The sequence below is a fragment of the Apteryx rowi genome, unplaced genomic scaffold, assembly GCF_003343035.1.
Source record: "Apteryx rowi isolate R43461 unplaced genomic scaffold, aptRow1 scaffold_398, whole genome shotgun sequence".
NCBI lineage: Eukaryota > Metazoa > Chordata > Aves > Apterygiformes > Apterygidae > Apteryx > Apteryx rowi.
The window spans coordinates 76,340-104,010 of NW_020450507.1; the positions used below are offsets into that span (position 1 = coordinate 76,340).

General features: G+C 36.7%; 1 long non-coding RNA gene across 3 annotated transcripts; it reads right to left on the minus strand.

Annotated features, from left to right (window-relative positions):
• Window positions 1-7,920: 7,920 nt before the first annotated feature.
• On the minus strand, window positions 7,921-24,800 carry LOC112970390. 3 transcript variants are annotated; one of them, XR_003254978.1, is made up of 4 exons: window positions 24,605-24,800; window positions 12,343-19,634; window positions 10,401-10,622; window positions 7,921-10,306 (listed from the first exon to the last, which is right to left on the minus strand). It is a non-coding gene; the product is annotated as an uncharacterized LOC112970390 (long non-coding RNA). The 3 variants fall into 3 exon arrangements; XR_003254977.1 differs by lacking the exon at window positions 24,605-24,800 and having other exon boundaries at window positions 7,931-10,306; window positions 14,662-23,455; XR_003254976.1 differs by lacking the exon at window positions 24,605-24,800 and having other exon boundaries at window positions 7,931-10,306; window positions 12,343-23,455.
• Window positions 24,801-27,671: the final 2,871 nt, after the last annotated feature.

Here is a 27,671-nt window from a genome sequence, read left to right on the forward strand (position 1 = left end):
TTAATTTAATACCTAGCACAGCAAGGAGGCGCTCTTGTTTTCCCTTAGTCCCCAGAAAGGAAGAGTAGGACTGGTGACCAGCTGTGACCAGGCAGAGAGACTTCCTCGAGGCAGAAACAATTCAATAAGGAGTGATAACCTGTACCACACATTCTATTTCCAGATAGTGCCTGGAAAAGCCATGGCCAGATTTAACTGTCTCCACTAATTCTTCTCTTTCTTCTGGGACTGCACAATAATCTCCTTAGAAGCAAGACAGAAAAGATGGAAAAATGTATCCTAACCTTTTAAAATATTTTAAACTAAACTAAATTAAATAAAGATAATTGTGGCAGAGTAATAGGCCATACTCTTAGCAAGACTGATTAATCAACTATGAACATTCAGAACAGCAAGTTCTCAATGGAGAATATCAGCCCATGTAAAATAGCTCCAATGTATAAATAAATTATTCCCAAAATACAAAAAGCACAGTCTTTTAGACAAGTTTAATTACTTTAATTCATCAGACAAGTAAGGGAAAATAACTCGTTTGTTGATCCATAAGAAACTGGGAAAAGCTTATACAGTGGGAAACATTTTTCATTTAAAAACAAATTCTCCCTGCCAGATCAATCACAGCAGCACAACCTTCTTACAATAAATGGAGCTTTTGGAGTCAGTTCTGTCTGTTTGTTTCTTGGCTTTTATACAAAAAGAAAAGAGGAACATGAATGATAAACATGAATTCTAAAAATGTTAGAAAACTTTAGTGGCACTGACTACAGGTAAGTTATCTGTCTATAGCCAGCCACCTCCCAGTTTCATTTCAGTGGCTGGAAGTTTTTCATGTCTTCCTAATCCAAGAAATTTGTGTTTCTCCTGCTTGAATTGTAAGACACTTTTGAAGGACTACTACTAGGGAAGGGCCATGGCTGACAGGAGATATGGAAAGAGCAATATCTATGCTCAGAAAACAATAGCGGAATTCATGAGGCAACAAGAAAACAAAATCAAAATTAACAAAGGAGTGAATCAGAGCTAAAATAAGTTTCTAACATGGAGCTCCTAGCAAATATTGTGCCTAAAAATGAGACCAATTTATAGCAAGACAAAAAGAAGCAGAATTCTCCAATGAAGACCTAGTGAAAGGAATAGTTTTTAAGAAGAGGTTTGCAGGATAGTATTTGTGTAAGTCAGAGCAAAAAAATCTATAGTGCAGGTGGGAGAAGTGCCAGCCGGACAACACAGAAACTGCCTTTGCAGAGTTGGAGTGCCCTCAGCAGGTATGTGTGCACTCAGAAAAGTCTGGAGAAACAGGGTTTCTCTGGGATCAGGTACACTAAATCATCACCTTCAAAATACATAATTGCTGTTTATCTCAGCCTGCTCGTAAATTGCTTGGCTACACTGAGGTCTGCACTCTGCAAGGATCCACACTCTACTCACCTCATTCTAGATACTTTTCAGCTCCATCACTTCTTCATGAAACTACTTACCTGCAGAGCTTTTGAAGTGCACAGCTAGAAATACTTAAATTGCATGGGCGATTTATTTGAAAATAAAAAAAACCTCTCTCTTCTATGTAGACCTAAAGTACTGATGATATAGAGCTCTCAGCTTATATCTGACTTGCAAAACAGCCCCATTTGTCTTGGAATAGAGCTTTTTTTCTGTTTGAATCTATCTAAGACGGTGGATGTACTAGAGAAACCTAAGCATTGTTCACAGACCTGCAGAGGGTTACCCTATTAGTTTTGCTCTCCCCTTAGTGTTATAAATGGCACTGTCCAAAGCCTGTCTGAGAAACTAAAAGGAAGTAGAACACAGTTAAGCAAAAAATAATGTTTTAAGCATTATATGACAAGCACTAAACCAAACACAAAACTCAAACAAAACACTACTAGCATCTTGCCATTTTTAACACTGCACCATTTATTCACTCAGGACAGATTTTGCAAGGAAAAAAGGCCATTCAAATCAAAAAACCTATTTTGAAAGATTGGGTATCATATAGCTATATTGCCTATGTATTGATATGTCTGTTAAAACTGTACCTGAAGGCTCATATGACTGAAATGCTGTCACACAAAATGAGAGAATAAAACCAGGGAAAACATTGCAAATGTACAGGAAATGCAGGAATAATTCAGAAATGATCAAATGTCGATTCTATTACTTAACATTAGCTTGTGTTTCAGATATCTGTAATCCTGATACATTTAAAAATCAAGATAAATGTGTTAATCAGTGCTTGATTATAAAGCAGAAAGATTTTTGTATATAAGTCACCAGATGGAAAAACATACAATGTCATTTATTTTGTACCTCTGCATGAAGATGTCTGTTTCATTTCCTTGAAAGACTGAACTGCTGAATTTGCTTATTCTCTACAGCTGTTCTCCTCCAAAAGGAGGGGCTGCTAAGTAGCAATAGAAATGGACTACAGAGCACAGAATCAGTTCAGCTAGTCAGCCTTTTAAGAGGATACTGGAGATGTATATGTGAGAGAGTGAACAAAAAATGAGAAAGGATGTATTTAGGCATTAGTTTAAAAAACAAAATAAAATAGGTTTTGGCTTAGAGCTTTTGTACTTGATTTGACTGGAATTAAAAGTGTTTCTGGGATCATGGAAATCTAAATGTAGAGATGTTTACTATAGCTGAAAAAGATTTATTTTTTATCTGAAGCAAAACATGACAAGGTTTATTAAGGCTTAATTTACAGCATTCATTGAGCCAAGATGTAGTGCATGCGGTACAGATTAAATGTTCGAGTAAAAATTATTAACACTTTTAATAATTTCCTGAAAATGCTATAAATCCAAAATATTTATAACTCCTTGATATTTGAGATATCATTAAGAAAATTATTGATACCTTCTCTCAAGGATAATTTCCAAGTATAAAATGTTTTCTATGTTTGTTTATGGTAAGTGCAACTTTAATCCACTCAACTGTTTATAAATGAATAGATATTAATTCTTCCAGAAATGTATTATTTATTTGCAAGATTCAGATTCAGGTGGAACTCCGTGACTGGCTGCAGTGGGCCCTGAAATTCCCTAGTAGACCAGGAACCTTCTAGTCCCAGAAGATCCTGGACTACTACCAAGGAAGCAGTAAGTAGTTCCCTAACTGGACACTGCTCCCATATCTTCTAGCTCAGCAGGGCAAGCAGGGAATAGTAAGAGAAGCAGATTGAAGGACAAAGTTCAGAACAGAGATATTGTCTTTCCTGCAAATCATAACTGGCAAATATAGGAAAGAAAACCTCTAGCAGTAGGATTCATCTCACTAATGTGTGTGTCTACAATGAAGATTTCCATATCTGAGCCAGTCACTTAGATTCCATTTAAAATAATGAAGTTCTAAGAATTCAGAAACACAGCTCATCTCACCATAAAGGAAATATAACACCTGGTCAGATGGATCACACTTTAAATTTCATTGACTCTTCTGCCTATATCCCCACTGATTACAAATGGAGCCTTTGGATAACTAGCTCAGTTAGAAACTTACATTATAAACACCCAATGATACGTAACACCTAATGACACATCTTGGGAATCCAGCTAAAACACTGATTTCTGCCAAGACCTAATCACATTTCCATCTACTTAGATTAGCCTCCCACCTTGACCTTTGTAGGGTTCGATAAATGCTAAATGGGCCTAAATATGGTCTATGTATTTTAGTTTGCCATATGACCATTCTAGTTGTACAAACAGAAAGCGTTCTTTGGCTGCAAGAAAGCAGGGTGAGTTTAACTGAAGAATAAATGGACGCCTCCAACAGCTTACCAGGGAGGGAGCTGAATCCTGGCAAATCTGTGAAGGCTTTTAGGGATGCAGAAAAGACGCATTGACAGGACTCCTGAGACAGGAGTGGGTGTGAGATCATGAACAGCATCCTCCAAAGGCTCATAGAAGAGAATGGGTGTCTAAGAAGCTCCCAAAGAGCCTTGTAAAGGTGGTGTAAGGGTACTGGGCCATCAGATTCCTGAGTAGGCACATAGGATTTCAGGCAGAAGCTTAATAAGTCCCCTGAGTTTTGCAAGAATTGAAGAAGGGGAGGGAGCTGCAACAAGCCTTGAGGAAGTGTAAGTTTTATAGTCTTATGTAACTGTTAAGATCTACAGCAAAAGGGCTGTAGTGACTTTCATTTTCCCCCAGAAATTTGTAAGCCTAGAATATTTGGGTTTCAAAGAAATTAAATTTTTCTAACTTTCAAGATTGACTCTGTTAACTTCAGTGTTCTTGCCCTGAATTCACTGCTGTGTATGATTAACATCATGATGACCAAAGGCTTTTATTTTCTTCCTCTCTTTTGGCCATGAACTGTACTATAAGAGACTGTGCTAGCCAATTACAGAGCAGTAGCAATGTTATCAAATGTTACCCTCATGGTTATATCTTTTGCAAACTTAAAGCAGCCAAACCCTTACACTGTTCAAAGTTAGATTGTGTGTGTGTTTATAGTGTAATATCTTACATTTGGAAAAGGAATGTTTCTCTGAAGTCTTTTAAGAAACCTTTTTTGAAGTTGGTGTTAAATAACCTGAAAAAATAATTCATGAATATGCTGTGAACTCAGTACAAGAATATTGTACATAAAAGTTACTTTAAAATTTTTTAAGTCTCTTTCTTAGACTAAAATAAAAAGGTTCAAAAGTTCACTTCAGTGACAATGTGTAATTAAAGACCCAAAAGTCTGGAAGACTGAAATACTCCAGGGTGCAAAACTGCAGAGAAATACAGGAGGACAGTCTTTGCTGAAGTAGTTTGAAGACTGTGTTTCTGGTCCTGTATGAAGCCAGGAATAACAGTATATTAGAATACAAAATGAAAAAAAGAATGAGATTTCTTCATACTCTTTTTGATCTTCCAGAGATATCTGGTTCAGGGTCACCTCAAGTTTTAGGTAAAGAATTTATCTAAGAATATTATAATAGTCTTAGAAGACCCAGTTCTGTTTGGTGCTATACAAACCCTACAAAAAAGGTTATCCCTCCCAGAAGAGTTTCCAATCTAAGTTTGCAAAGGAAAGAGACAGTGACTTGAAATGACACACCAGGGTCACTCCATTAGTCATCAGCAGTGACGAAAATAGAAGCCAGGTTTTCTCATTCCCTGCCTCAGACCCTATGTGTTAGGCTATATTGCTTTCCAGTCAGTATGGTTGTGGTGACAGTACGTAACATAATATGTTTTTCTCTTTGCAGCCCCTTTGTCTTTCCCCAGAGTAATGTTTGCATGCTTCAGTTCAGGTTGAGAACATTCTTGTATACTTAAAATGTAAATATTTCAGTTTTATTTTAAAGATATCATCACACCACTACTCTCATATTCAAAATGTTGCATCAAGCTGCAGCTGTCCCTTTTTAGTGGCTCCTGAGCTAAATAGAAAGAAAATTGCTATCCTCTTCACTTCAAGTCATATTTTCCATTGATTTACTAATCTATTTGTTATATCAGGTACCTGAGTCCCCATTTGAAACCATTTTTACAAAGTAATTGTCTTCAGTGAGAAAAATGTGTTTTACAAATTCTAAGCCTTTCACAGAAATAAGGAAAAATTAATTTGGATAGGGTAGTCATGATTTTTTTTCCACAAAAACTAAAGATCTTTCCCGCTCAGAGAGTAAGAGATTGCAAATAAAAATGAAATCTTATGCTGAAGAAAGCTATATTCTAGTTTTAGAGAACCAATAAAAATCAAGAACCTAAATTAATTTCTGAAAAATTAACCATCCCTTACCACTTATTGTAGATGATACAGTGGAAGCAATAATTTCTTAAGCTGCTGTAGTTCACCAGTGAAATGCTGTAGTTGTYTGTATAAAACAAAGTGCATTAATATGAAAAAAATTGCTCAGCTATTTGAATGCAAATAATGTAATATTGCTCCTTTACTTCTAATGCACTGTTCTTAACCAAATAAACCTGCCTTTATCTGAAGAGAATTCCATCAAGCAAGGTTAATTTTTTTAAATGCGGTCAGTCAGTGATAATATTTTCTTAGCATTATCTTACTCTTTCTCACTGAACAGTGAAGTCAGAGATGATGATTTTCTCTACTGGTGTTTGTATTGATCAAATTAAATTCTTTGGTACACCTTATTATGTACACAAGTACTTGTGCTTTATCTGTATGTGGAGTTTGTCCTTTTTATGGAATTACTACATAGCAGCTCTACAAGGAGGATAAACAGCAATAATGGAGCTTGTGTCTTTTCTTATACATATATAATTAACTTCAGCCAACACTGTGATGGGAGTCAGCAATCAGGCAATGAGCTGCCCTTTCGCAGCCTGCACAGAACGTGGCAGCGACCCCATTCAAAAAGAAATTTGAAGAGTCTGGGCAGATGAAAAAATCCCAAAGAGAAAGAGGTGTTTCTGACAGCCTCTACCAGGATTGAAATGCATATGTTCTGATGGTGAAGCAATTGAAAGTGACAGAGTGCCAACCTCCAGTTGAGCTGATTCCTACACAGCTTTGGGTGGTTAAAATCATGCTACTGAGTTAAGTTTAAAACTGTGTATAAAGTAGGGTTAGTTCTCTATAGGATTTACCTAAATAGCCAACGAGGCTGTAGTTTGTAATATGAATATATATTACAAGCACAGTAAGTGTAGCCTTTGAAATAGTTCTGGGTAAAAAAATAAAAATAATAATAAATAAATAAACCACTTATACTGTGGGGAAAATTCAGTGGAAGGACATATCAGACATCTTTGCAGCCAGTCCAGGTTCCTCCTTCTCTGACTCCCTGATCCTCACTTCCATTCTACCCATGTGAGTCTACCATAACATGATTAATTTTCATCTGGGGGTATATATCAGAAACAATCCTAAATCAATGGTAGATTATGTATGTGAGCAAATATTTGCTCCATTAACTTCCATAGGGATTGGAAGTTCTTGAGCATCAGGAGTCTCTCTACCTGCATGAAACAAGCCTTTTTTGATCTTTTAAAGGTCAAACTCAGTCTGCCAGTGCAGAAAGTGAATTCCAAACTCTGCTCCCACTTTCCTGACATTTGAATCTGTGAACTGTTCAAGTGCCACAGTTGATCTCGGTTTTAGTGGCAGCATATAGGGAGAGACGCAGGTTTCACCTACTGTTTTAAGCAGAGGATATTGTACTTGACCCCACCCTACTTAGCAAATAACTCACATATTTCCAACCATAAATTCTTCAGTAATCCTTGTGCATATCAGCTATAGTATGACCGCATACATTGTGATAACTCCGGGTTTTGAAAATGGTATTATAAAAGTTTATCAGAATAAAAAGCTCTTTTCCTCCTGTGTCTTTACTGTAAAATACAAAAAAAGCAAAATCTGTAGACTGAAAAGCTGACCGTATTTGTCTATTAGACATTCATTCTATATTGTATTTATTGCCTTGGCCACAGGGATATGTAGCTGCTAAACCAGTTAGCCCATTCATATTTGTTAGGGTGACTGATCTGTCTTTTCAGAAAATGGGTAGTGAATTATGCTTACAATGTAGCATAATTTTATTGCTGCCAGGTGACGCAGTTAAACATTTGTTTAATACTTATTTATGGCAAAATACTATGGAATAGCTTGTAAAAGACTATAAAATATGTAATACAATTTGCTGGTGCTACAGTACTTTTATTTTACTATTCATGTGCACATTATTTAGAGCTCTTCCAGTTGGATCACAGCAGTGCCTTCTTTTTTTTCCCCTTTCTAATTTCCTATTTTAATGAACYACATTTATATGATTACCTATTCAGTGTCAAAGATTTGTGCATTTGTGTTTCTTTGAAAGTGATCAGGTCAAAAACACCATGAAGAGGTTTTAAAATCCATTAAAAGTATTTTTTTTTTATATAAAACTGTCGGGAATAGGTTGCCTTTTTTACAGGTTTTACTCAGTTAAACTCCCCTTCTCTAACATTATGGACTATGAAAATGAACTTATTACAGATAATGCACTAATATTCATGTTTATATTCCTTATAGTATCCTGATAAAGTAGAGACAAAAGTCACACTTTCAGATATTCTCTTCCTCAACACTATTCAAGGACAGATTGTACAAATGGGGCCAAATATTTATGTTAAAACTGCAATATGTAAGATAAAAGGAATGCCATTCACCTGTGAACTCACAATAAAGATGGATTGTGTATAGAAATGCCTTGTACAGGAAGTGAATAAATTAAAAGCTATAATGGGAATACTGTGAACTCATATGACTCTGCTGTAAAATATTTATGATAAAGTTATATTTTAATGTTTTATTAGATTTTGAAGTCCAATTTAAAGTTTGTCTCAAGTTTACTCTCCACATTCTAAGCTGTGTGCTCATGGTAGAGAAGATATAATAATATTAAATAAATTAGTTTCTATGATACAAATTCAGTTTTATTAAGTCACAGGCTTACCAAACCAATAACATTTACAGAACGGAAGCAAAACATTATCCCAGTTAGGGACATATATATAGATATAAATTATATATATAATATAGATGATATATATTATAACATATAATATAGCATATTGTATATTTTATATATATTTAAAAAACATGGCTATTAGCTCTTTTGAAGAATTAAATATATCACATAGAAAATACTAAAACTGTTGATACAAAAAGAGCAGTCATCATCAGTGTTTTCTCTGGAGTCATTCACATTCCATGATTCAGTCCCCTACATACTATTAGCAAAGACTGGACAAGCAGTCCCAGCCCCAGAGACCTGAGAACCTGAACTGACAACGGGAGTCAGATTAGCTGTCGAAGACTTACAATCTAAATAAAATCCATGTGATGGCATATCATCTTTTTATAAATGATTACCACTTCACAACAGGAATACACTTTCCTGGTGGCACTCTTCAGAAGTGTTTTTTTCCTCAGAAGATCTCAGAAGTCTGATTTCTCACTGTTCAGTAGAAAGAGCAGAGTTCTTGTATTCCCAAAGCCAGTGTCCCTGTCGCTGTCCCCACGAGGCACAGGGCTGTTTCCCACAGGGCAACCCTTGGGTTGCTCTGTGAGAAGTAACCACCTCAAAACGATGCAGAAGAGACAATGGAGTACATTGGCAAAAAGGACAGATCAACACTGTGACTTTCTTCTTCTATCATTCACTGCCTTCTCTTTAACACACACAACCCAAAAATAGTTTAGGATTTCGATCTCCATCTGTATCTTCCCCGCCAGACCCACCACCCTCTTTCTCTCTCTCTCTCTCTCTCTCTCTCTCTCTCTCTCTCTCTCTCTCATGTGCACGCAGGTGTACGGATAGGGAGCCTTCAGATATTTGTGGCTTTACATGATTAGGTCCTACAGCAAATTCCCTCTGAGTCACTGCACAGCTGTGAAAGCCTGTGAAAAGCTTAACCTGTTGCTCAGAAAGAGGCTGTAAAGAGACCCTGACCAAACTGTGCTGTGATACACATTTATCTCATAAATGCAAGGCTCAGTCCTTCCTGAGATTTCTTTGAAGAAAGTAAGCAAGTGGTAGACACCCAGTGAAAGAGTATCAACACAAAGGGGTTTAAAAACTGCCCAAAATGTATTCCTCTCCTCCATGCCCCACAGCAGGTGGCAGTGGCTGGCAGGTCATGGATCAAGGGGGTGAGTGACCATGTGACACACAGGTTGAGTTGGGATGAGGTCACCCCACTCCCACACAGGAGGAACCTCCACATTTTCCCTCTGCAGAAATCTTCAACACAGACATCTCTCCCACAGCTGGCTATAAAGTCATAGAGGGAATCTTATCATGGAAAGCAGGAGACTTTGTGTCATCTGCACCAGCCTGTGACCTAGAAATCTAGCCCGTAATATCAGAAAATGAACTTACTGGAGGTAGGTGTTCTGTAATTCACTGTGCTGTAAGTGTGTGTCTAAACACACTGCTTCACCTGTCTGAAAGCCAGTTCAAAGCCCTGTGACACACATCACCTAAAAGGAGGCACTCCAGCACATTAACTGCAATTGCAGCGGTTCCCCACAGACCCTTTTTAGAAACGCTGTAAGCAGGCGGTGCCGCGGTTCAGCTGCTGTGCTGGTGTGTCTGCATTCTGGAACATTTGCTCTTATGTAACTAAGGCTGCACTCTGCACTAGAGCAGCCTGCGAAACTCCTGCAGCTCTAGGGCACAGCTTGACTGATTTTAAACCAGCAACGTGCTGGCATGCAAGTCCTGTTGATGTCTGCTGCAAAAGCAGTTGATTTATTGTAAGTGTTCTCCTGGCTGTAGTTTACATAAGTAAAATATGAAGAACATTCATTACCCAGAATATCTGGTAGCTTTCAAGCAAAGCATTGTTTCCTAATGGAAAAGAGGGAAAACAACAATTAGGACAATACGTTAGGGACTAAATAAATATATAAGGACATCGTAAAAGCTGCAGGACACTTTGTACCTTTGCATTTTAAATGAAATGTATCAAAGAGGAATCCGCTGAAAAAGACGAGAAGGAGGTTTGCCTCGGAGGATGAAGGTCCTTTAAGGGTGACTCTGCCTGGTTCGATGGTGTGTGGAGCAGTTCTTCACACTGTGCTGCATAAATTACCAGCCACTGGTGTTTGTAGGTTGCTCTGCCCTTGGTGACCTCTGAGCCATGGAGCTCTGCAGGTGTCAGCTACTGCAGAGTTATCATGAGAGACAGGAATTTTTAATGCTTTTTGTTCTACAGTTCTCCAGGATTTTTCTGTGTTTTTTTTTTTCTTCAAATGAACTGCTATTATAAGGACGACCCTACTGCTACAGTATCAGAATAAAACTGGTACATAGCTTATTGCTACTCTGATTATCACATTACAATTAGAGACAAGTAAAGTTTTGCAAAACAAGATCATTACTACCTGTCCTATATACAGCTACACTTTTTTTCTTATTATATACAGTTTCTACCTAAGCCTTCATTTTTAATTTGCCAGCAAGTTTTCTGTCATCAATTGTCCTCCAAGCCCAGGTACCTGATGACATGACCTAGACCCAATAATTCTTGCTCAAGAGGGAAGAGGTTTTGACTTTTTTTCCCCTACTTTTCAAAAATTCGATCATATCCGTGCATCTTCAGCAGCTGCAGGCCAATTACCTCTGCTGACATTGTAAGGTACTTATTAGGCCTCAGGTCTGACTGTCTCTGAAGGGCTCAATTAGCTGCTCTATTCAATCTCATTTACTTCACAGCTTCTCTAAGCAGAAGCATCCAAATGTAAAACATTTCAGGGCATAATAGCAGGTGCTGATTTTCAGAAGGATTTGTGAAAATCAACTATGAGAACAGCATCTGGTTGCCAAACACTTCTAATAATAATAGCTAGATTTTTCAGCTTCCTTTTTTCAAGTACCCCAAACCCAAGAAGTTTCATTTCCTACTTGTAGGATTGATTGATTTTGCTGTTTGAGAAGGTACAAGATCCTGCTGAAGCATTTCCAGCAATGGAGACATTTATGTCTCTCACTGCTGTGGGTTTGCCAGTGTCTAATTAGCTACACACTCACGCTGTTGCTGTTCCCTCCACCCAGGCACTCACAGATTCTTCCGCCTCTCCTTGGCTGCTTACTTTCACAAAGCTTGCAAGAATTTAATTATTTTTGAAACCTCTGTCCACCTATCAAGTTTGGATTGCAGTTAGTCAATGGATTCAAATGTTATCAAAGTGGAAGAAAAAGATAGACTGACAGTGTAATCACACAGCTCTTGTTTTCATCAGCAATCAGGTCAACTACCTTAAAGAAAAATCATGGAACTGGGAAAGCACATGTTAGTAAAAGTGGAATGAATGCCTGATAGTTAATTGACATGCAAAGATAAAATTGTTATCAGAAGCCGCATACTACAAAGCCTAGTGCTAACTGCTTTCATAGCCTTTGAAATTCCAGTTCCTTTGGTCTACTGCAAAACAGCTGAGGATGCTTCAAACTCACTCTTGAGTTATGCAAATCATATGATTAATGCTCCAATACTTTCTAAAATGAATAAAAAGGATGAAGAGAATAATAACTGGCCTTTCTCCATGTAGGTATTATCTTACATTTTAACAGTAATTTGGCTATAGCAGGTCATATTTTTAGAGAGAGCTGAAAGAGTTTGCTCTCTGTTGATTGCTTTGACTGTGTGATCATGGAAAACTGCACATTTCTCCCAAATGTTTTAAATCAGAACTTCCAGACAAAAGTAGTTAAGAATAGAAACTTCACATGGCTCTTTAAAAGAAGAGGAATATAATGCTACCTTTAAAGATATTATATAAACATACATATATATATATGTATATAAAAGCTATAATGTATATAAAGATATAATATACATATACATGTGTATAATATAACGGTACTTTCTTTTTTTCACTTACTATTATCCAAGAGGAATAGTAGAATGTGCGGTCAATAATGTAACAGCAGTCCTGGGTTAGAAGTTGCTGCATACAGGCTTACACCTCATAGGACGGTCTAAACATGTATTTTTTGTGGACCCAAGTTACATTGCATGGAATAAGGAACGGATTCAAGACTGAGATGCTCTAAGTATTGAGTAACTAGAACTGCTTAAATTCCTAATTAATAAATGTAACAGAGTATTACTAAATGCTGTTCAGGTAAATTAGATGAGCATGGCAAGATCACTGGTGCATTTTTTTAGGGCCTTTCTTTACATTAGATTAGGATACTCTTCATCTGTTGTCACTTGTAGAGATAAATTTTCAGTGTCCTTGTGACAAGCTTTTACCGACTGACAAATTAACATTGTCTATTAACATTTTTTATGGATGTTTTGATATGATATAAAATAATGATAATCAGACTGTAACTTGTGTTCAGCTATAGATATATTTGGATTTTAGTAAAGTCTTACACCCAGAATCATTCATACTCTTAGAGTAAGGCACAGACATGTTGTAAAATCCATCATAATTTCTAATATATCAGAAAAAGATAGTATGTAAATCACTAAAGAAATACCAAAGCAAACATTTCTTCATCTCCTCTGAAAAAAAAGTAAGACTATATAATTTTTCCCTTTCTCTGAAATAGTACATTGTAGTTTTCAAACTTGTTTCCAATTGTAGAGAAAGGTGAGCTTAGGTAGGCTTAGGCTTTGATTATTCTGAGAAAAGACAGTTCAGTAACACCTTTTACGTAACGTGAATAACGGGTTCAAAAAATTCAGTTTGCAGCTATCCTCAGCAAATAACAGGAACCATCTGGACTGATTGGTATGGAAATCAAAACTAATTGATGCTGCCATTTTAGAGCCTTTTACGGAACATGAAAATAGACAAGATAATATGCTTTCCAGAATTAATCAAAACTGTACTTCAAATTACTCAGTGGTAGCTGTTAGTTTTATATTTTACACAGTTAAAAATATAGATTTACAAAGCCTAAAGAAATTTCTGTTTCTTAATTATTGGAATCTGTTGTCAAAGCATGACCAAAGAACTATAGAGAGAGTAAAAATAAAATGAGTATATGTTTTTTTCTCTCTAGGTATTTCCCATTTCCCTCTTTGCCCAGATCTCATATGTATCTTCCTGGCAACAATTGTTTATTTTGATCAGAACAGAAGATTTGCTGCCCCCACACAGAAACCTTCTGATGGTGAGAGATTGCATCCAAAGATAGTCTCTCTGTGAAGATCACAATGTAGATCAGGGCTGTAGATTGCTATCTCCTTGGGGAAATGACCACTGCTTATTTCCAAATTTGTGAAATGAGAGCACAGGGTGTCTCTGATTTTATTAAACTTCATTGTGCCAACACAACATCAGTAAAAAAATAAAACAGTTGGTGATCTATAAGAGAAATATATTTAGGCTGGAATAACAAGACCAGTTCTTAGGTTTTAATATATTAATATGCTTACCCAATTGCATAACTTGAACACATGAATAGAGTTTACAGGTTGATCATATATCATATTGTTATGCTATGAATTTCTATGTTTTAGGAACAGTGGACATTTTTTAAAGTTTCATTTGTTACAAACAGGGGAGAAGTCTTTATCTGAAAGAAGGAGGAGTAGGGGTTGAGTAAAAGTTCCCACATACTGTGGTCAGAAGGCAGCACTAATGGATAAACTATGGGTTCCTTAATCCCCTGAAAAATCCATGCATGTGAAAGAATGTTCCTTTTTCCTGAATAGTCTGTGCTTTTAAGAAAGGAACTTATAAAAGAAATGGTAGACCCTCTTACTCAAGAGAAACTGGGATATCACTGATGTTTTAAGATTGATTACTACACAATATCAGTTCTTTTCTTGATGAATCAGCAGGCAGAGGGGCTAATCCGAAAGCTTTCATACATACTCAAGATGAGAAATTGAAAAATTGAAAAACATTTCATCTTGCATCTTCACCAGCTGAAGACAAGTAAAGAATCTGGAGGGAGGACCCAGGCCACAGCGAGGCCAATTATCATGTATCTAGGATTGTCATCACATTGCTGTGAGGAGTATATGAAATCCTGGCAAGTATGACTTTTCTCTATCATCCTTTGTTCCTAAACTCATCTTTTCTGATTTTGCCTGGTTAATAACTGCAGAGATATGTGAAGGCAAATACATAGTTCCCCACACCAGAGAAGATATTTTCTGAAGTTATTTCATGCAGGTATGTGACTTGTATTTTATCTTTGGCATTGCTTACAGCAACTAGCTATTTTAATAAACTTACCATGACACTAAGAAGTTCATTCATTATTATTTTGCAGAGCTTGGGAAAATCACTGCATTTCACTATTGCATATAAATGAGTGAAGATATATCTTTGAAGAACTAATAGTCCTCAAAAGCTGAGCAAGTAAGCTTGATCTTTGAAAGGAGAAATGTCAGGAGATCTAAAACTCTTGCTGGTAATCCATATGAAGATTCCAGATGGCAGAGGTTTCTGCGAGTGCTGAAGTATTTAAAATAAATATCATTGAAAATGCCTAATGTGTTTTCTAGGCTTTAGGTGGAACTAATAACTTTTAAGAAAGCTTTAGTCATTAATCAGAGAATTAATAATATGTTTTGAGACATGATATAATACCAGATTCCGAAAGCTGAAGGTGGGAACTGAGTATCGTATGCAAAATGCAAGTGGAAGCCAAGAGACCACAAAAATGTTTGTATATCAAAAATCTTTACTGAATTCAGTTGACACCTAAGCTTTTTGAATCTCATGTAGCTAAGTAATTAGTATCTGTAACCGATCACATTAAATGATACTTTTACTTTTTTCAATTTTGGAAAATATTTATTTTACTGGTAACTAGAAATTCCTTAATTTTGTCATTTCAAAAAAGTCTGGAAAATTCAAATAGAGCTAGAGCTTGCAATTCTTATTTGGCTTATGAAATACTGTGAACCAGATTTTCAGATGGAAAAAATGAGCATTTGTTTCCAAACAATGGTTGTCCGGGTTTTTCCTAAAATCAAAAGTCCTAAGCTAACTGTATGGTATACACACAAAACCTGATGATAAAGACAGTGAATCAGCTGTGCATCATTACAAAGCAGTTAATATTCTACTTTAGTGATTGCTTTACTCTAGCTTGAATTTCAAAAACAAAAAGATAGAAACATCTATTATGAAAAAGGAAAGGTGGAATTCTCTTTTTTACGCCTCTGTTCCACACAACAGAAAAAGTACGGGTACAGCTTACCCAAGTTCTCAAATTCTGGGAGATTTTAGTATTTTTACACATTTTGAAATCATTGTGAAACTTGCATTTTTGAAGATACTTACTTTTGTGACACTGTTGTATAGGTCTTTGGGGCTGAATGCTACAAAAATGTCATTAATGCACATTATTGGTGACATCAGAGAGATTGAGGTTTCCCAATTTGTTTCATGGAAAATTCTATAAAAGTGGATTTCTTTCATAACGAAGAAGGAAGAGAGAAGAGTTTAGACTTAAAGATTTTTTTTTAAACTGATATTAGAAGGAAACATTGAAAAGCTTTTGGTTAAAGACTTGTGTTTTCTGTATCTCCACAAACAGACATTTATAAGGCAAAATTAACATTTAAGCACTTTTTGTCCCATCTGTCTGGTAAAGAGTTTGGTAAAAAGACTCTCTTTAGAGAGCAATACTTCCTGCTCACATACAGAATCTCACTAAGATAATCAGATTTCATGTTTGAGCAACAGATCAATGGGCCAGACCCTAAAATTATATACTTTTCTTGAAAAAAAAATGCAAAATGATATAATTTCTGAATCCTGAGATACTTTTGAAAAAAAATTGAGATTCAGATGCAATATTTGCAATTCTAAAATGACAAAAAAACCCAAGATGGATTTATACAAAACTTAAAAAGATATTTTTTCAGCTAAAATCAGCACCATTGTAAAATTTATAATAAATTTTCAACTAAAATGATGCAGATCTCTTTCTGAAGCTCTGATTACCCTGTATGTTTACTGGATGGCATGTCAAGTTTTCTTAAATGGATAATGTGAAAATGGAGCACCTCACAGCTACAGCTATGCCCAAACTGTTCAGAATAATTAAATGGCAGAAAGTCGGAGGATAGTGTGTCCTAGTTAATAAGGAAGAGTGCAAATACCTCAATGAGAAGCCAATCTTGCTTTATTAAGTCTGACTTGAGAGAAAGTCTATTGGATAACACATTTTTTTTCCCAGCTGGAAGACAAAAGACCAAGACAAAAACTGTGCATGTGAAAAACTAAACTAAATTAGGCTAAAGTAATTAAAAAAACCTTACTAGGGCAATAGGCCTAGGTGTTATTTTCCTTTAGTGCCTCTTTTGGATGTATATAGCATCCAAACCAGCAAATCTGTGTTCCAGTTGTTGGGTCAGGTTTAGATACCATTGAAGTTGTCTCAACTCTTTCACTTTGAATTCAGCAAAACATCAGAATAATGATGTAGGCTCTTTTCCAACTTGAGAAAAAATAATGGTTTGAACTGATTTTCCATTTGATTTAGCTCAGTTCCCTGATTGAATGCCCCTGTGTGTTCCTAACCCAGAACAGAATTTCTCTATGTTCTCCAAGGAAAATCATCTCATGTTGTCCTGTTAAATTCCATACATTTAAATTATGTCATATTAAACTTCATCATTTCAGTTGCAAATCAGCAGATTAAAAAGAAATTCAAACTGGAAATGAGACTRTGATGTTATAGGAAGATAAACGTAGGAAATTCAGGTGATTCCAGAGGCCTAGGACTCTAGCACTGGTCTTCGTCTGCATTTCAATGCTGTTCATTTAATGCCTATTCTTGCACAAAAACATGAATGTAGCATAGTTAAGAGAATACATTGAAAAAAAGCCCTGTGCTTTGGATAGCAGTTAACTCTATTGTTTGATCTTTATTTGAATAACAAAATAGAGTATGAATGTCTAAAAACTACATCATGACTACATGACTAATTTACCAAATATTAACAATGGGAGAAGTAGGTTTGGTAGTGTGACTTCAGCTTTTTTTCCTTTTCTGATTAGGATGATGTTAAAATCACACAACATGCGATTAATATTATATATTATAATAAATACGATTAAATTATCTCACAGCTAAAACATGCAAAAATCTTTCTCTTTCCCTCCAGCAAAAATCTTGATTAAGATTCAGAAGTTTCTATTGTGCAGTTTTCTGAATAGAAAGAAAGAAATTGGTGCTGCTCTACATTAATTAGTGACCTAAAACTCTGCTGACTGGGAAAACTGTCCTGATTTATGGAAAGCATAAACTCGTTTATTCTAGTTTCATTTGTGCCCATCTCTATCAGTGAACCTGAGTTTTTAGTGGAGCTTTCAAAAAACTAATCAAAACAGAACTTAATAAGTTATCCCTTCTGGATAGCTGACAACGTAGATAGTGCATAACTGCTCTCTGTCACCTAGTGCAACTCACTGTGCTTTCATTTTTTCACAGATTTATGATTCTTTGACTTCCTCTGTGTTTGGGAAACATCATGCAAAGCTCAGAAGCCGTTGATTAGATAAGAGGTTTTAAACAATGTTTTGCTAACTTTTGACATGAGAGCTCAGGGCTAGATACAATAAAAATACATTATGTTTCTTCATTGTGAAGCTCTGAAATTTTGATTTTTTTATATTGGATGGGACCAATGGCTTGTTAAGGAAACTTAACATGATAAGAACACCCTTTATCCCTTTACAAACTATCACTTTGTGTAGGATGACTGAAACATTGCAGCATATATGAGTAATATTATCTAGCCCTATGGGGCCAAAGAGTTACCTTGCAGCACAGCTTCAGTCACAGGGCTGTGCCCTGGAACAAGAAAGCAGAGCAACAGTTTCCTCAGGGGATAAAAGAGAAAGAAAGAATTTTTGTTTCCATTTTAGAACATAAAGCAATAGCAGAGCTGTTTGGCAACTACTTAACAAGGTTAATATTCTTTTTTCCTGAAGAAGTCTATGTATAAAGCCATATTTTATTCCCTATTTTCAATCACCAAGGATACATAAAATAAATATAGGCAGAGATGAGCCCCTCTGATGTACCTCACTACATCCCTYTCTTCAGTTTGGTAGTCAATATTTGTTAGAGCTCTCTGATCAGTCCACCAGAGTACTCTTAATCCACTTGAAAAGGTTTGTTTGCTTTATGCTATGCTGAGATCACAATTTCATAGAATATTGTACCTGGCCCAAACCCCCACATAAATAATACAGTTTCAAATCCACAGTTATGAACTCTTCAAGATTTGCCCATCTTTCTTCCAGGCTGATATGTTTTAATATAATTCTTCAACAGCTGTTTTCTTGAAATGCATATTCCAAGTGAAGTATGATGGTAAATAAGAAACAATGGGAAAACTCACTTATTTAGTATACCAAGCTTAGCAGCAAGAAAAGGATGTACTCTTCAGTTTCACCTTCTACGTAGTTTTGAGATCACCTTTCTAATCCACTGTTCAATGTACTTGTTACCCACAAAGTATTTCTACTGTTAAAATCACTTAGGTGTGGGGTATCCCTTTGGTCTGACATATTCAGGGCACAACACACTATGAGGAGATATGGCTGCTTTTTCTCTCCCTGAGCAGCCTAGCCAAGCAAACCAAAGGTGCAAAAGTAGGGTTTTTGATAGCTTAATTCCTTCTCAGCTTTAGAAAACACTGTACATTTGAGTTTTCCAGGGGTGGGGCAGGGGGGGAGGAAGACTTGTCTTAGGCATAACTGCATTTACATACTTGATTTTTAAAACATACATTTTAACATTGTACACGATGCAACAACACACAGAATTGCATATGAAAAGGTTTAAAATGATTTCCAGTAATATAATTAGCAAACATATTGCAACACAAGAAATTCTGCTTCCCAGTTTTAAATACAACTTACCATTGTTTTTCAAACGATTATGTATGGAACATTTCTTTGCTCCTCAGCACTGGAGCTGTCACACAGGGAGATCACGCATTGTCAAAGTGTCTCCTGCCTCTATCACTATTTGCTGTAATTCAGAAAGAGAAGGAAACTGCCCCTGCCTGACTGACAGGAATGATGCTGCTTTTCTTGTCTGGATGGTCCGAGGTAAATGGTTCTTAATACAATGACTGTCAAGGAGAATAGATCTGAATATGGGAGAGAGGGCACACACTGCCTCTTTCTCAGGGACGTGGTTACCAGGGACAGGAGTATGGACGTGGACATGCTTTGCCCTGCAGGGAAGAAGAAACCAACAAGAGCTGGATGCTTAATGCATCAGAGTATGGCTGCGGCTGCTAGCTCTGTCACTGCTGGGGCCTAAAAGCCAGGGCATCTCATGTGAGAAAAAAACAAAAAACACCCCCAAACCCCAAAACCCAGGCCTGACATATACAGATGCAAACATCAATGACTCTAAAATCAGTGCTACCAGATTCAGTGGAAAATATCAGTTGTTCCAATTTTATTCAGATATTGTCAGCTTTGCATGCTCTCTCTATTTGAGCATGCAGTGAATGTGTTATGCTGTATGTAAATTCGCACAGATCATGCAAGACAGGAGTAAAATCTCTTTTTAGAAGAAATYAAATTGTCATTACAATTCACTTTAAACCCATATACTAAAATGAACTTTTATTTTATTGTAAATTAAGAGAAATCGTTCCTATTTCTTTTGAGACTATTGGTGATTGTTCTCAAATTCAGTTGCAGCAGAAGCACTATTTCATGTTCAGAATAATTCCATCAGATATACTATACTTGGGTATAATAGCTGGCAGGGTGTGAGAAAACAACTCATGGATCTTTAGTAAATTAGCTTTGTCCTTTTTTCTAGAGCTACATGGATCTTGCCTGCCCTCAGCTGGATTTATGGAGGGTTCATTGGAAAGTGATATTAAGAAATGTATTTGAAAACCAACAATATATCATATTATGTAAGAAATAATGTTTTCAACCTGGCTGATGAAGCTGTGTGCTAGAATTAACAGAGAACAGAGTCTGTCAGGTATTTTTGAGAGGGGAAAAAAGAAGCGGTGGAAGAAAGAATGAAAATGAGGAAAGGTCAAATAAATAAATAACCCAGTAAAAGAATGGGCTTTCTGGCCTTGCCTGTGCATAGGATCACAAATATCCTTATGTCAAAAGAATCAAATGCCATCTATCCTGCTATTTCTTGGATATATACGGTCTTCTTCAGCCCCTGAGAAGGGAAAGGAAAATCTCTGTAAAAATAGTAGAGCACTTCTTTGTGAAGCAGCAGTGAGCAGAGGTAATCTGCTGAAAAGTGCATTCACTGGGCAGCATCCATAAAAGTAATTATAGAATATATACTTTCCTGTATATACAAATATGCTTCTATAAAGACGAGAAAATAAACAAAAAAAGCCCTGTTAAGCTGTAGTGATAATTGTCCATTTTCTTAATGAAAAATACCAGCTGCTGAGATGGTCAAATTTGATATTTTAAAAATGAAAAAGTCAGGCTTATACTCCCTGTATCTCCTTTTCTTTCCACCTCTCCCACCCTTGTTATCCTATGAAAAAGTAATTTATTGATGAAGAGTGGAATTAGGAGAGGAAAACAACAAATAAATCCAAAGCCAGATATAGGATTTAACAACTCCTTTAGATTACTCACCCTCCGCCTACATTAGTAGGTCTGCTTCTGAAAGCTATACCTCTTACTTAGTCTCCCCTGATGTTTTCTAGTAGGATAAGAAGCTTCATGAAACAGAGAGAATTGAGCTCAAAATTTTGAGATCCTATGCTCCTGAAACCTCTTGCAGTGATTTTGCATGTTATTTGTCTCATTAAAGGTATGTCCAAAGGTCAGACTACCATGTGAACATATAAGGAAATGATGAAAATCATAATTTTGTCATCAGATGACTAATTCCATGGTTTCTCCTCACCTCTTGCTTCCCCTCCTGTCCTTTGGAGCTAAAAGACTGAATGATCTCCTCATAACCACGTCTTGGTCCCTTAGTATTTGGAATTTAAGCCCTTTCTGCAGCTTTGAGGCATCAATATCTGCTCACGTGCAAAACCCCAATGACATTTCTTCACTACAGTTTTCATTGTTGCCACCATGTACATGATGTATCGCATGTCAGGTAAGCAAGAACTCCATCTAAGAATTCTCTAGGTTGTAGGTTCATCAGAAAGGTGCCAAACTGTCTGAATTTATTAAAAAAAATAAATAAATAAAATCACATAATACCAAAATCCTGGTTACTTCAAATTCCAAACAGCTTAATACATATCTTAGCATCCTCTTACAGAGAAGGAACAAAAAAGAGCAGCAAAATATAATTCAGAACTACCATAAAAGTGATGCCAACATGTTTCTGTTTTTCATTCCTGGATCCCATGGGGGCCATCAGGAATATTTCTATCCTATGAAATTATACTTAAATAATCTTTTATCTTTTCAGATTATATACTGTCATCAGGGATCCAATGTTTTGGATGAGCAGAACCATGATTTTAATTTTTCTGCTTTCCTACAAAGTCAAGATGAAGATTTTTTTCTTTTTGCTTGTGTAAAAGTTCCATCGTATTTATATTATCAATATTAATAGATATTTTCTGACATTCAGTTGACAATCTTGTGGGAAAGGTTACAAATTCAATTTAAATTATGGGACCAACAATTAAAACACACTAAGGAAACTTTTTGAAATAACAAAGCAACAAATATCTCCTCAGAAAGTACTTCTTTTGATCCCTCCCTCTCAAAAGAAGGAGCACCCAAACCAGCTCATGGTATTTTTACAAAAGTGGAATAAGAAGGCAGTGAAATAGATGTCAAAATCAAGAAACGATAATGCTTCAATCTGATTGATCCCCCTGATGTCAGCCACAACAAAATTTCATAGAAAAAAAGAAGATGTTGGAAGACCATGAGGATCCACTTAGTATAAAATCACAGATACTTCTTTCCATGAAAAAAAAAAGTATCATCATCTTTGCCACACAAAGAGTACAGGAGCAATTTTGCTCAGAGCTGTTTTTTAATTGTTTACAGTTGGCACACAGCTTTACGAAAAAGTTTGGAATATTGTTTACATATACACATCTTCAGTAGTTCTCAAGCCAAGAGGCACACACAGATCTCATTCGTACTACAGGTAGGGAGAAGGTAGGAACAAGGACAAATCCATGCCCAAGCTTCTTCCCAGAGGTGGTCAGCTGATATTTTCCTTTGAGAAGCCAGTGCACACAAAAGCATAGACAGGGTGGAGGAGCACCTGACTAGGACTCCCTGCAAGATCAGGAGTATGCCAATATGACAGCTACACATGTGATTTAGTAACGAGAGGAGAACTATCCAGCCGATTACTCATGAAGATTCATTTGCAGAGATCAGTTAACCCTTACATTCACCAATGCAGAAATTAGCAACCATTGAAGAACTTTATGAGTAAGCAGGATATAAGACCAGAGACATGAATAAACCCAGGCCAGGGGAGTTTTGCCTACCCTTCTGCTAAACAACTTAAGTATGAGGTGGAAGTCTAGAACATCCTATTCCTAAGTATGTCTGGTAGACCAAGAAGTCTACAAGTCCCTAAAATTAATTTCCTTCTTCAGTCTTTAATTAGTTAATATTTGGAGAGCACTTTGAAGATGAAAAGCTCCATTTAAGCGCAATGGATTATTGATTATTATAACTTCAACTCCTTGACTTAGTCATTTAATCAGAACCAATCTGCAACATGAGAAATTATAGGACAGAATTATCTGGGAAATAGAGAAAAGAAATAAAATTGATTGTGAAAGCAAAAATGATTGTAGGGAAGTTCTATCACTAAGTATCCCAGAATAAGTGCTATTAAGAATGTTACAAATGGGGGGGGGGGGAGTACTAATTTGTGTGTAGATTACTCTTACAGAAATTAAGTTTGAAGATTTTATTTCCTGCACTGTGAATTGCATTTGTAGGAACAATCTCTATTTTGGGGCACTTAATCTGCTTATTAATAACCCCATGCACCAGTACAGGTTGGGGGTTGACCTGCTGGAAAGCAGCTCTGCGGAGAAGGACCTGGGAGTGCTGGTGGACACCAAGTTAAGAATGAGGCAGCAATGTGCCCTTGTGGCCAAGAAGGCCAATGGTATCCTGGGGTGCATCAGGAAGAGTGTTGCCAGCAGGTCGAGGGAGGTGATCCTCCCCCTCTACTCAGCCCTGSTGAGGCCACATCTGGAGTACTGCGTCCAGTTCTGGGCTCCCCAGTACAAGAGGGATGTGGCACTACTGGAGCAAGTCCAGCGAAGGGCCACAAAGATGATTAGGGGACTGGAGCATCTCTCTTATGAGGAAAGGCTGAGAGAGCTGGGCCTGTTTAGCTTGGAGAAGAGAAGGCTGAGAGGAGATCTTATTAATGTGTACAAGTATCTGAAGGGAGGGTGTCAAGAGGATGGAGCCAGACTCTTTTCAGTGGTGCCCAGCGACAGGACGCGAGGCAACGGGCACAAACTGAAACACAGACGGTTCCATCTGAACATGAGGAAAAACTTCTTCACTGTGAGGGTGACAGAGCACTGGAACAGGTTGCCCAGAGAGGTGGTGGAGTCTCCTTCTCTGGAGATATTCAAAACCTGCCTGGATGCAATCCTGTGCAACGTGCTCTAGGTGACCCTGCTTGAGCAGGGGTGTTGGACTAGATGATCTTCAGAGGTCCCTTCCAACCTCAGCAATTCTGTGATTCTGTGATTCTGTAATTAAAGGAAAACACTGGACAGCATGTATTTTTTAATGATAAACTCTATGTTTATTAAGTGGAGATTTTAGTTAAGTATGACTTACTTAAATAGGTCCTTATTATTTCCTGTAACATAGGAAAATTCTGAACTGATAAAACAGAACAAATTTATTCTGAAATATGTAACTGTTAATCTGTGGAACTTCCTAGAACCAGAAGTTGAATTCAACTTTCATTATTCAATAAGAATAATGAAACAAAACATTATATTTTGAGCTAATTTCAATTCTATGTGGACTTTTAATTCTCAAGAAGAATTGTTCACAATTGTCGCGGGGGTGAAGGGGGAGGAGAAGGTTACTGGTTATTAGTTATTATTATTATTATTATTATCTCTGGGTTTATTGCAAACAAATTTATTGAAGATGGCCATATAGTGTAGTCGTAGCAAGCAAATCTTACTGCACATTTGTTAGTGCCCGAGTCTTGGTTTCTTACCACTCCAACGGTTTCTTGCCAGAGGTTCTCTTAACTCCTGGAGAGTAACCTTGAGAGGCGTCCCAGCTCAAGGGGAGATTCACCGCTGTGCAGCCCGCTGCTGTGCAGGGAGCTGAATGGGCTCTAGGCTGCAGCRCTATTTATGGGCACGGAGTTTGACTCATGGTCATACAATATTTGGTGTGGAGATGTACCTTTTTTTGCTGATCTCATGCTGTGTTGGGGAGAATATACCATTTTGCTGACCTCATGCCGTGTTGGGGAAAATATACCGTTTTGCTGATCTCATGCCCATTTCTGGCTTCACTCGTTGCAACCAGTATCTCCTAGTTCCTCCTGGTCAGCTCTGGGCGCAGTCAGTTATTTACAGTCAGCTGGGGCCTGAGATAAGGTGTTTGGGGGGGTGGGGGGGATAGTTGTGTTCCACCACACTTTGGGCCTGAGATGGGGGGAGTAGTTGCATTCTTCCACAACAATGTTATAATAAAGGTAGTAGATAACAAGACAATAAATCCTAACTTTGTTTTTCAGAAAAAATAATAATATAAATATTTGAAACTTACAAAAAACTCCCACCCTGCATACATTTGAGATTAGAATGAAAGATGCAGAGATAGCTACTTCTTAAACATATGTAGTCCTAGAAGTAGGAGGACATAGTCACAGGTCACAGCCACTGACAGCAGGGAAGGCTCTCGGTTTCTGACAGAAGTCATCACTTATTTGGGAAATCTGATGTTTATTTGGAGGCAAAATATTTGGGTTTGGTGTGGTTTGGTTTTGTTCTGAACTTTGATTCACTGAAGAAAAGGTTCTGAGTCTGCCTAGTTTTCAAACAAATATATTTTAAAAGTGAATCACATAACTATAACTGAAACATTTGGGGCCAATGACCAACTTTTCTGCATGGTGTTTGGGTAGTATCTATTGCACAGTACGTATTGCACAGCATCTAATCAGTTCCCTATGGCACTCTCTCGCTATGCTCAGCATGGCTGCATCCCAGAGTCTTACAGCAATGCTTAGAACAATGTGATAAACATCTGCCAGATCTTTGTTCCCTGCCTATCTTCACAGAGAGAAAGAGTAAAAGCATAATACCATGCAGATATATTTTTATATGTTTATATTTGTATTAGAGAAAGCAAGTAAAAAAGTCACTTTCTATTAAGTAGAAGGTGGTTTGCCTAAGGTAAAGGTGGTCATAGTCCATGGTTACTCCGAGAGTTAAGCCTTGAGGCAACGTCTGGAAAACTGTTCCCCTCTTCGGTGTACTTTATAATGAAAACAATTTCCTTGTGCTAGAGGAGATGACATTTAAAAAAATGACTCGCTAGTTTCTTCTGACAATCTTGACCTTAGTATACATTTCAAATACATACACTTAGGAAAGCCCAAAGTTTGCATAATAACTGAAATCTTCTTTCATGAAAAGAAAAAGAAATGGATGAACCATAAATCATTAGATCAGCACTGATATTGGGAGAGAAAGTTGATATTGAGTTAATTAAAACTTTTGTTTAATTAATTGGCACATGTTGAAAAGAAATTTTATTTTGTGTCCTGGAGACTTGAAACCACATCTTTTTTTATTTACTGACAAAAAAATTTAAAACAGTCATGATTTATTTTTTCTGTAGCTGAACTATCTTAGTGGATCTTCTCTCTCTATACATGTATTTATTTCTATCTCTTTATATAGGTGTTTATTCCCTTAACATATTGTGTTTGAGGTATTGCGTGAACCCAACCATTATCAAAATATCTGAACATCACAGTGATGTGCTGTTATTGATGACTTTAAATTAAAATGGAGCAGCAAGTGCTTTACTTTTAACTTACATCATCAGCTGGAGACAGAAAGCTTCACTCAATTTCTATGGCACTTCACTTCCTACCAAAAAATTCAATATGTCATCATTACAGAACCATTAGAAGTTTCACAACAAGTTTTAGTGAAACAGCTTGGATTACATTCAAATTACTCTTTAGTGTCTCATACGAAATCAGTGAAAGTCACTTCCATACCAACAAACTCATACAGTATGTACAACCCATACTTCCACACTTCTTCAGGATCACTTGTGTGCTGGGTGCTAGACATCACAGGAAATAATTAAAAGGCTTCAATATGTATAAAAATCTGTTGGAAAGGATTTGAACTTTTGCTGTCTGGGCTTGTACAATTGATTATCTCTTATATTTTGCCATACATCACCATTATGCAACAATATCACAGCTTGCAGTGTGCCACTCTAAACTAAAAGTACAGTATAGTAAAATCATAAATATAATTGATTAATATTTATCGGTGCTGGCTTGGAGATACTAGGCAGCTATGTGAAATCACTGTAGTAGTGAGAGATTATAGAAATTTCATGTAGCTGTCCAGCTATCTAAAGGACAGTGAAGTCTTCTGCAGCTTTCCTTCTGTCTCCTCCACTGTGGACCAGTCTTTTACTGCCTTTCCCTCTCTAGTCTGTTGCTTATAGAGTGCTCCTCAGCATTAGAGGCTGCACAGTGGTCAGCTTCAGTTAAATATGCATTTTTCCTACTGCAGAGTTTCTAATCTCATCGCAAACAACACAGGTGTTACTCTTATGGCTTTTTAGCTGGCTTTAGAATGGTTTCTYTGAACACCAATAGGAGGAGATTAGACTCACAACATGCTACATAGAACCGTTCTAGTGGTTCTATAACATAAAAATGCCTACACCATATATCCCCAAAAGAAACATTTCTCAGTTTCAGCTTTCAGTGGTATTATTTTAGTGACAAGTGAATAAATACATGGTCCTTAAATATGAATTAATAGTCTAATATTTTATTTAAACAGATGTTACCAAATTTGARTCTTTAAATAAATTTAAGAAATGCAAACCTACCATAGGAAATTAAGGCTACTTCATATTTGAAAAATCATGGTAAATTATCACAGGAAGAGCATAAATGAAGTGGAAGTACTGTGGTTACATTCCTATGTAAATTTGGAAAAGTTGTTAAAATTACTGACCAGAAATGGTCAAATCACAGCAGTCACATTTCATACTAGTCATAATTACAGCAT